The 10,351-nt window shown below is 44.6% G+C and overlaps 1 long non-coding RNA gene across 1 annotated transcript in view; it reads right to left on the reverse strand.

The window, feature by feature from the left end:
- LOC111165759 (uncharacterized) overlaps positions 1 to 10,351 on the reverse strand; it is a 46,001-nt gene that overhangs the window by 5,145 nt on the left and 30,505 nt on the right. The window contains exon 2 of the long non-coding RNA XR_002642458.2: positions 4,605 to 4,746. This is a non-coding gene — a long non-coding RNA (uncharacterized LOC111165759). The remainder of the gene's footprint in view (positions 1 to 4,604; positions 4,747 to 10,351) is intronic.

Below are 10,351 nucleotides of genomic sequence, written 5' to 3' on the forward strand. Positions count from 1 at the left end.
CGTTTAGGGTGTACCTCAAGCAACTGTTACATGGAAAGCAGGCTCTGGATTCGCTCACTTTTGTAACAGAGCATCAACCCAAACAAATATCAAGTGTCCAGAATGCTGAAAAGTCAACTAAGTAAAGGAGTCCGATTTACCTTCAGCAAGTAGGAGTGAGCACCAAAGATGGTACATGAGGACAGAGAAAGAAGATTTGAAAAAAAGATCTGGTGGCAAAATGATGTTACAAAGAGGCAACATTAGAATGATTGTTTGAGGCAGGGTATAGTAAAGGCTCAGATCATGGCCTTTGGAGATGGGTAGTCTTCAGTTCGAATCCCAGCTCTGCCACTTACTAGCTGTCTTTCCTTCACTTCTTCAAGCCCTGATCTTTTTTTTTAAACATTTTTGAAATGCCATAATGTTATTTTATTTTTTTAATTTATTTTATTGAAGTATAATTGATATACAATGTTGTGTTAGTTTCTGGTGCACAATGAAGTTATTCAGTTATACATATATATAATAGTTTGCATCTGCTAATCTCAAACTCCCAATCCATCCCTCCCACACCCCCCTTTCCCTTTGGCAACCACAAATTTGCTCTCTACATCTGTGAGTCTGTTTTGGTTTCATAGATAAGTTCATTTGTGTCCTATTTTAGATTCCACATATAAGTGATATCATACGGTATTTGTCTTTCTCTGTCTGGCTTACTTCACTTAGTATGATAATCTCTAGATCCATCCATGTTGCTGCAAATGGCATCATTTCATGCTTTTTTAGGGCTGAGTAGTATGCCATTGTATGTATATGTGTGTGTATATATGTATATATATATATATACCACATCTTCTTTATCCATTCCTCTGTCGATGGACAGTTAGGTTGCTTCCATGTGTTAAACCTCAATCTTCTTATCTCTGAGATACAGATAATATCCCTTGCCTCACTTGGCAATTGCAAGGATTATATATACAATAATAATGTCCAAAGCACTTAGCACAGAGGCTGGCATAGAGTAAGTGCTCAGTTAACATGCTCTGCCATTATCATGGTGTTTATACGTGATTATGACCCTGAAACCTGTTTGGCCAGAAGGAGTAGGAACCCCTAAACAAAGTCTCCTCATAGTAAGGACAGCAGTTCTTGTCTTTTACGGTATCACAGATTTAAGCAATGAAGAAAATGCAGATACCTGGGTCCTACTACCAGAGATTCTGATTCAGCGGTCTGAGGTGAAGTTGTTTTTTTTTAAAACTAGATTACCTGTTTATTAGAAAAGAATATAACTTAGGAACAGTAAGATGGAAGAGATGCAAAGGGCAAGGTATGGGGAAAGGGCGTGGAGCTTCCATGCCCTCTCAGAGAGCTCCACTCTCCCCAAATCTCCACATGTTCACCAGCCCAGAAGCCCCCAAGGCGAAGCGTTTTCTCACAAGCTTTCCACATGATTCTCGTAGATGTGTTCCAAGAACTCTACTCTGAGAAAGAGAGGCCTACGGTCTTAGAATGCCTATATAGGACCTGGGGAAAGGCTGTCAGACGATTTCAACAGTCAAGCAGGTCTCGGCTAAGCACCGTGAGACTGACAAAATCCTACTTCACCCTCTTGCTTGGGAATGGGGGCGGGGTGAAGGTCTCCAAGCTCTGGGCTCTCTTGGTTCCATTAGGTCATCGATGTTTCAGAGTTGAAAAACTTACAGTTTAATTTCCTTCAGCTGCTTTTACCTGTTACTTTCCGAAGGCCCTCTCTCCCGCTCCCGTCTCTCGGGAGACACAAGGGATTGCTGACCAGACAAAGGGGAGGCTGTTATAGCTAATGGTTCATTAAGCTGTTAAGTGAGGAGCTCCACTTAACAATTGTCTTGTTCTCATCAAAATTAAAACTGGAGAGTGGCTGATAATGGGATAAAGAAGGCATCTTCTCAGACTGGCACACACAGCCCCTGCAGTTCAAAATCCCAGGCTCCCCTGATGCCTGTCTGAACTCTTCAGCTAGGATATTTGCTCCTTTTATGTTGAAATCAGACATAAGGACAACAGACAAACTGTCCTGCTACTTTATGTAAGACCTCCCCCGCAAAAAACGATTAGCTTGGTTTTAAACACACTCGCGCGTGCACGCACACACACACACATCTTCTTTATTTGGCTAAGATAGTGAGAAAAGAATCTATAAGGCTTTAAGATTAACAAGGTTTCCTTTTTTTTTTTTTTTTTTGGCCACTTGGCTTGTGGGATCTTGGTTACCTGACCAGGGATTGAACCCAAGCCCTCGGCAGTGAAAGCATGGAGTCCTAGCCACTGGACCACCAGACCACTTGTTGGGAATTCCCAACAAGATTTGCTTTGACACCATCCCACCTTACCTTTGTGATGGATACGAGGTGACAGAGACAGCAAGCATCTCATAGAGGCCATAAATGAAAAAAATGAATCTCTAATGTTAGGCAAGAGAGTCCCGGGTAGGAGGACTTTGAGAGGGCACTTGTTCCTTCTAGAAGATCTTTGTTTTCTCAACGAGGCTTTCTATACATTGTAAAATGGACCTACAGAATAAGAATGGCACCTCCATTGAGATTTACCAACCCCAAATCATCTCCCTCAGGACTTTGGTCTTCAGTAACAAGTCACTAGCTACCCCTTCCCTTCCCTTCCCCAGCAAGCCCATTAAAGAAGCTGCACAGAAACCCAAAGCTTTTACTCTTTCCAGAATTCAGACTCAATTAGATGCATAGAGAACCATTGGCCTCTCTCCATCCTGTGGAAAGAGGTCAGTGGCTCATAATAGCTTATAGAACAGTTTGCTTAATTCTGATATTGTCTGAAAGTCTGCCATCCCAAGACCGCATAGATCTGGTGTTTCACACCAGCTACGATGCATTGTCTTTCCCGTGTGTGTGCCCTATCTGCTGCAGCTAGAGACCATCGTACGCCTTGCTGGGCGCTCCACATTTGCTTGTTGATGATAATCACAGGTAGCAGAACACCGGCCTATGAGTGAGGAGACCTGCGTTCCTGTTTCAGCTCTGCTACCAGCATGCTGTGTAACCGTGAGCATGTCCCTTCCCTATCTGAGAATCGATTTCCTCATCTGTAAAATGAGGAAGAAGGTCTCTAAGAGTCCCTCCAGCTCTGCCATTCTCTGTATCTTAACATAAAGGCTTAATCAAATGTAAATTAGTCCTATCACATCAGCAACCCCTAGGCCGGTGGTTCCTAAATTCCAGTGTGCATCAGAATCAGCCAGGGAAGCAACTCTAGTTTTGGAAATGTATCTCACATCTGAAAATGGTGCATGTACAAGGTAATTCATTACATCCATTGATCATATTAGTTAGCAGAGGATTGGAAACAACCCAAGTGTCCATCAAAAAGTGACTGGTGAGGGAATTCCCGGGCGGTCCAGTGGTTAGGGCTCTGTGCTTTCACTGCCGAGGGCTCGGGTTGGGGAACTAAGATCCGGCAAGCAGCATGGCACTGCCAAAAAAAAAAAAGTGACTGGTGAAATAAAGTCTCCTCTTTCCATATAATGGAATAGTATACAGTTGTGAAAACTAGTAAGGAAGTACTCTGACAGTTATGGAAAGATCTTTAAGTTATATATGTACTTATTTTATTTTATTTTTTTATTGCAGTATAGTTGATTTAAATGTGTTAGTTTCTGGTGTACAGCAAAGTGATTCAGTTATATATATGAACATATATACATATTCTTTTTCAGGTTCTTTGTCGTTATAGGTTACTGTAAGATATTGAATATAGCTCCCTGTGCTATACAGTAAGACCTTGTTGTTGTTTTTTTTTGCGGTACGCGGGCCTCTCACTGTTGTGGCCTCTCCTGTTGCGGAGCACAGGCTCTGGATGCACAGGCTCAGCGGCCATGGCCCACAGGCCCAGCCGCTCCGTGGCATGTGGGATCTTCCCGGACCGGGGCACGAACCCGTGTCACCTGCACCGACAGGCGGACTCTCAATCACTGCACCACCAGGGAAGCCCAAGACCTTGTTTTTTATCTATCTATCTATCTATCTATATATATATATATATATATTTAAAGATAAAGAACAGTATGCAAAGCACTCTAACGTTTTTGGGGGGGGCAAGTGAAAAATGTATTTCCTCTTTTGCTTGATATCTGATAAAGAACCTGGGAAAGGATTCCTAAGACTTGAATAGCAGTGGTTACCTAGGTTTGTACGGCAGGTGAGGCTGGGGAAAGGTCGGAACTGGTCAGCTGAGGACAGGGATGGGAGTGACACTTTCACTCTATACATTTTTTTATATTTTTAAAGTTTTATGCCATATGAATGTGTTGTCTGTTCAAAGATTACATAATAGAATAACAATCCACTTGAAAACTAGTTAAAAATGCTGAGCTTCATGAGTCAGAACTCCAGGGGTTCAGAACCTGCATTTTTAGCTAGTTCCCCCCTGTAGATTCTGATGTAAGTGGTGAGTGAAATATACTTAAAAAAACACTGGGCTAAACACTTTGCAGAACAGGAAGGACAGCAAAGATGCCTGCAGTGTAAGTAAGGGCCTCCTCGTTAACGATTTCTCTACCAAGCAGGCCCACATCACGATGAAATTCTAAGACTTCCAGGTCCATACCTTACCTTTCTACTTTCCTACATCTTCCAGTGACGTGACCAAGCCTTCTTTGGGAAATCCAGATATTTCTTGACAACGGAGAATATCAGGTCTCTGGCACTTTTGTTTGTGTGGCTTTTCTCTTTCAGGCTGGCAGGACTTGCTCATCTGGAGGAATAAGGGTTGTTGGTAAAGAGAAAATCCCCTCCAAAAGATGAGATCAAAGCGTGATTTCACTTGCCCTGTCCTTCTGTTGCCAGCAGCAGTAGGGCAACCCCTGCTTCCTAGTGAGGAGACCTGCTTGTGGATTTTGAGTCAGGGTGTGGGCAATACGTAGATTTTGCCTGGAATTGATTTACACTGATACTTTGTCTGAGCCAAATCGATGTGCTTTTAAAAATAATGTTCAGCAACATTTATTGCTCGTGTGTGTTAAGCACTTGCCATGTTACCTTATTGATTTTTTCAACCTTGCTCTATTTCACAGATATGGAAGCCAAGGCTGGAGTAAGTGAAGTGAGTAGCCACAGGCTACACAGCTAATAGGCAGCATGGTTGAGATGTACATTCAGGCAGTCTGCTGCTAGAGTGTGCTCCTAACCACTTGACTATACGGCCTCTCTTTGCTGGTGGGAGGAGGGTCATCCCTACTCAAAGACAAGGCTCAGTCACCCAATAAGAAGTTTCTGCAACTCTGTCCCAAGAGCTCAGGGAATGTCCATAGGCCGCCTTTGACTCCCAGTCCAGATCCCTCTTGCGCTGGTCTGCCGTGCCTGGTTTTCTCACTAACGTTGAAGAGCCCAGATTCTCTCCCTTTGGTCTGCCCGTGGGATTGGCACTTCAGTTGGACTGTCTGATGGGATTTAATGTTCAGCTTTTCCCTTGATCACTGGCTTTCAGATCACCTCTGGCTCCAAGCTCTGATGCCCCCAGGCGGGTCTAACCTGAAGCTCAACACTGGTTCCCAGCCCAGGCCCCCAGCACGGATGTAGAATCCTGGCATCCTGCTTGTCCTACCAGGAAGAGAAGAACAGACTTTCTTGGTCTCTCTCAGACTGTTCTATCTTAACTAGATGCTTCTGCTGACCCCTCACCCTCAGTCACGTGCAGCAAGGTCTCCCAAGCCTTGTCAACAAGTTGACTTCCTCCAGCACACCACAAAGAAGTCAAGCCACCGGCAATGACTTATTGGTGGCCCAGCATTGTACCTTAGAGCTATAATTTCATCTGAGGGCATTTGCTGCCCCTCCTACTAACAACTGGCATACAGCCCAGGCAGTGTGGAGACAGGAAGAGGAAATATCATCTCATACAACAACCATATAGTTCATGCACTTCTTGTTTTCTCAGGATTGGGGACAAATTTGCACCCAACCAATCATTTGTTATCGCCTTGTTCTAGGGTGGGGTGCATTCGAAGATAGTTGGCTACAGTGGGGGAGAGGTGGAGTGTTTGGACACGTGATAGAGTAAAACAAACTGGTTCAGCCTCAGGGTGCTCTGAAAGCTTTAATCAATGGTGTTAACTAGTCCCCGGTAGGGTGACAATAACTACACCAGCTCACTTTTGGAGAACGCGAGCTTGGTTCTGTTAGCCATGGTGAGAGCCAAATGATGCTGTGCTAATTTGTCCTTTTTAGCATGTCCTTGTCATCAACTAAGTCCTAGGGGCTACGTGGAGTAAGACCACTTTATCTCCTTTTGCTGCTTTGACCGCATCCTTCCCCTTCTCAAAACCATTCAGCAGTTCTCTCATCGGAACACCAGAAAAACTAGATCCCACCCATGGTCCATTAACACGGCGTAGATAGCCTGGGTTTGGGAGCCTGAAAGCCTGAGTTTTGAATCCTAGCCCGGCTACGTACAACCTGTTTAATTTGGGGCAAGGTACTGAACCTCTCTGGTTCCCAGTGTTTTCCTTTGTAAAATGAGAATAAGAATGCCTCCTATCTTACCGGGTTGTTATGAGGAATAAATGAGTTAATATTCGTAAAGTGCTTGGAACGGCGTCTGACTATAGTAAATGCCATGTAAACGTTTGTTAAATAAATAAATAATAAGTATATCCATCCATTAAACAGATATCTGTCGAGTATCCACGAGCTAGCCAGGGATTGGCAAATTTTGCTGTGGAGGGCCACATACTAAATATGTTTTTAGGCTTTGCAGGCCACGAGATCCCTTGCAACTGCTTGACTCTGCCATTTGAATGTGAAAGAAGTCGTAGATAGTATGTAAATGAGATGGTGTGGCTGTGTGCCAATTTCAATTTATTAAAAAAACAACAACAGACTTTGGACTAGATTTGGCCCACAGGCCATAGGTTGGTGACCCTATGCTAGGGAATGGGGATCCAATGGTATGCAAAACAGACCCACTCGATCATTCAGTCTAGTGTGGGAGACAGATATGAATGAAATAATTATGCACTGTGTCAATTATGATAAGTATGGGAAAGGAGTAGGGATGGGAGTAGGGGTAACGCACTCTGGAGGATCAGCCAAAGTTTCTGAGGAAGTAGCTTCCAACAGAGATCAAGGTCAGACTTAAAACAGGTGAATGGGGGTGTGTGGAGGGGCATGTGTGAGATGCCCTCCATCGACATCACCCTCAAAGACTAAGGATGTCCTAAACACCTTAAATATCTCCATCGTTACCCTTCATTGAGTCTATGGAGAAATAATTGAGATTTGTATTCAGTCCTTTCCTAAAGTTGTTTTTAACTTCAGCATGTCTTATGTATTGTGAGAACAGCAGAACTGTTAAAAGCACAGACTATTGCCAGGCTCCTTGGTCCTACACAGTACTTGTGTAATCTTGGGCACGTTTCTTAACTTCTTTTTTTTTTTTTTTTTTCCGGTACGCGGGCCTCTCACTGTTGTGGCCTCTCCCGTTGCGGAGCACAGGCTCCGGACGCGCAGGCTCAGCGGCCATGGCTCACGGGCCCAGCCGCTCCGCGGCATGTGGGATCCTCCTGGACCGGGGCACGAACCCGTGTCCCCTGCATCGGCAGGCGGACTCTCAACCACTGCGCCACCAGGGAAGCCCTCTTAACTTCTTTGTGCTGGAGTTTCCTCCATCTTTCAGATGAGGATGACAATGTTGGTAGTATCCACCTCATGGGGTAGTTATGAGGATTAAATGAGCCAATGTACGTAACCTACTTGGAATAGTGTCTGGCTCATAGTAAGTGTGAATATGTGTTAGCTCTTGCTGCTGTGGTCGATTATGTGTTTGATACTCTTTGTAGGGTTCACTAGGGCTTCCTTTTCTTCCTGCTAACATTGCCCCCTTGCTACTCTGAGGAGTACCACTCCACTAAATTCTCTTATTTCAGGATTTAGTTAATTAGCCAATAAGACAATGACTAACATGTGTTGGGCACTTATGTTCCAGAGTTGGCGCTAAACCGTTTATGTACAAATCTCACTTAATTCTCAAATTCAAAGTTTTAATAGCCCATTTAAATTGAGGAAACTGAGGCTCAGAGAAGTTAAGTGATGAGACAGAATATGCAAATGGACAATGACCATAGCGTATATAAAAATAAAAGTCAGGGGGCTTCCCTGGTGGCGCAGTGGTTGAGAGTCTGCCTGCCGATTCAGGGGACACGGGTTCGTGCCCCGGTCCGGGAAGATCCCACATGCCGCGGAGCCGCTGGGCCCGTGAGCCGTGGCCGCTGAGCCTGCGCGTCCGGAGCCTGTGCTCCGCAACGGGAGAGGCCACAACAGTGAGAGGCCCGCATATCGCAAAAAAAAAAAAAAAAAAAAAAGTCTGACCCACAACCTGCAGCAAATGCCTAGGAAACCACCTCCTTTTCTACAATAACCAGCCCACGAAGGCAGCCTGCTATGTCAGACTCGCACGAAGTCAGATTGCTACCTCTGGTAACAGTCCAGGAAGCCAAACACCGACCCCTGTAACAATCAGCCCCAAACGGCCAGGACCTGATTAGTGATTGACAGCTCCCCTTAGTTTTGTCCCAGCTTCCAACTTGGGACCAACCAAAGAAAGCCAAATATGCCCCTCTAGTCAATCGCATAGGATGCCCTTCTTCTAGTTAGCCTGCCTACAGTGTTCCTATGCCAACAGCCTCCAATCAGGGCATACCCAAAGCCTTTCCTTTTTCCACTATGAAACTTTCCCACTCCTCTGCCTGCCTTTGAGTGTCTGCCTAATCCTAAGTGACAGTGACTGATTCTTTTGTTGTAACAAGCTCAGAATAAATAGCCTTTGCTTGTTCTTACTTGGTTGGTCTTCATTTTGTCACACTGACACCCTAAGGGTCACAAAGCTAATAAGTGGCAGAGCTAGGATTCACACCCTGGTCTATCAGTCTGCAGAGTCCCAAGTCCTTAGCTTCTATATTATACTGTCTTCCCACACTTGCTTTTGGGATGTTCTTGAATTAAACTTTTTGATGGCATCCTCTTCACCTTTTCCCACTGAAAAGAGGTAATCTGTTTAGGATTCCCTTATGCAACAGCCCCTGCCTCCAAGAAAATTGGAGGTTCCCTCTCTGTACCTTCTCTAGCTCACTGCGCAGTCGGAGGTGCAACCTACATATAATAATTACAGGGCTGACAGCACCCAGTGTAATACGTGGTTTTTTTTCAGGGCTGGCGCTATGAGTAGGTAGTGTAATCAAGACAAAGATATAACAGTTGTTGAGTTCTTATGATGTACCAAGCACTGTGCTAAATACTTTATATACATTAATTATCTCATTTAATCCTCAGAACAACTCTAGCAAGCAAATAATGCTATAATGCCCATGGTGGGGACGATGAATCAGAAGCAGAGAGAGCTCCAGCAGTATTACTGTGGCTTCAGGGGATGGAGAAAACTTCTTCGCTCCCCATAACACTTCTGGGTAGCTCCTACCTGAATTCCCATTATTAACAACGATTGGTTTTATCAAAATGCAAATCTCCCTGGAAGAGGTAATACAGTCAGCCTTCCCAACCCTTTACACTTCACTTGGAATGAACATATCACAGTCCCATTTCTGATTTCTGACAGCTGGCTTTGACAGGCAGTAAAATGGAGAGAGCAAGGACGTACTCAGTGAGGTGACAGACTTTGGGACATTTACTATCATATAATGCAATCAAGGGCCAGAGAGCTGGTCTTAGCTTCTGTTTCATTTCTTCTACCCTTCCTGACTAAGAACACCATCAGAACTTCCCATTCCTGTTCTCCAAGCTTTCTTTAAGCTCTGGACCAGGCCATTCCTTCCCTTTGATATCTTTTTCTGCTTCATGAAAATCAGGTTATAAAACCTTTCCCTTAAAGCTCCTTTATATCATCACTTCCTCCAAGCAGCCTTCTTTGATTAAGATTAGATCTATTTTCCTGAGGAACCAGAGCAAACTATTGACAAAGTTTCCAGTTCAGCCTGACCATTCTGTGTTTATCATCCAAGGACCACTGCCTGTTCCAATCTGTGTATTAATGAACTTTCACAAAGCCCACAAGCTGATTGGATAGACCTGATTTTTTAAAAATAAATTTATTTATTTTATTTATTTACTTTCAGCTGCATTGGGTCTTCATTGCTGTGCACAGGCCCTCTCCAGCTGTAGAGAGCAGGAGCCACTCCCCGTTGCAGGTCACGGGCCTCTCACTGCCCTGGCCTCTCTTGCTGCGGAGCACGGGCTCTAGGCATGCGGGCTTCAGCAGTTGCAGCACGCGGGCTCAGTCGTTGTGGCTTGTGGGCTCTAGAGTGCAGGCTCAGCAGTTGTGGCGAACGGGCTTAGTTGCTCCGCGGCAC

Source organism: Delphinapterus leucas, chromosome X (genome assembly GCF_059928025.1).
Source record: "Delphinapterus leucas isolate spDelLeu-1000000601 "Yukka" chromosome X, BTC_Dleu_Yukka2, whole genome shotgun sequence".
NCBI classification, from domain to species: Eukaryota; Metazoa; Chordata; class Mammalia; order Artiodactyla; family Monodontidae; genus Delphinapterus; species Delphinapterus leucas.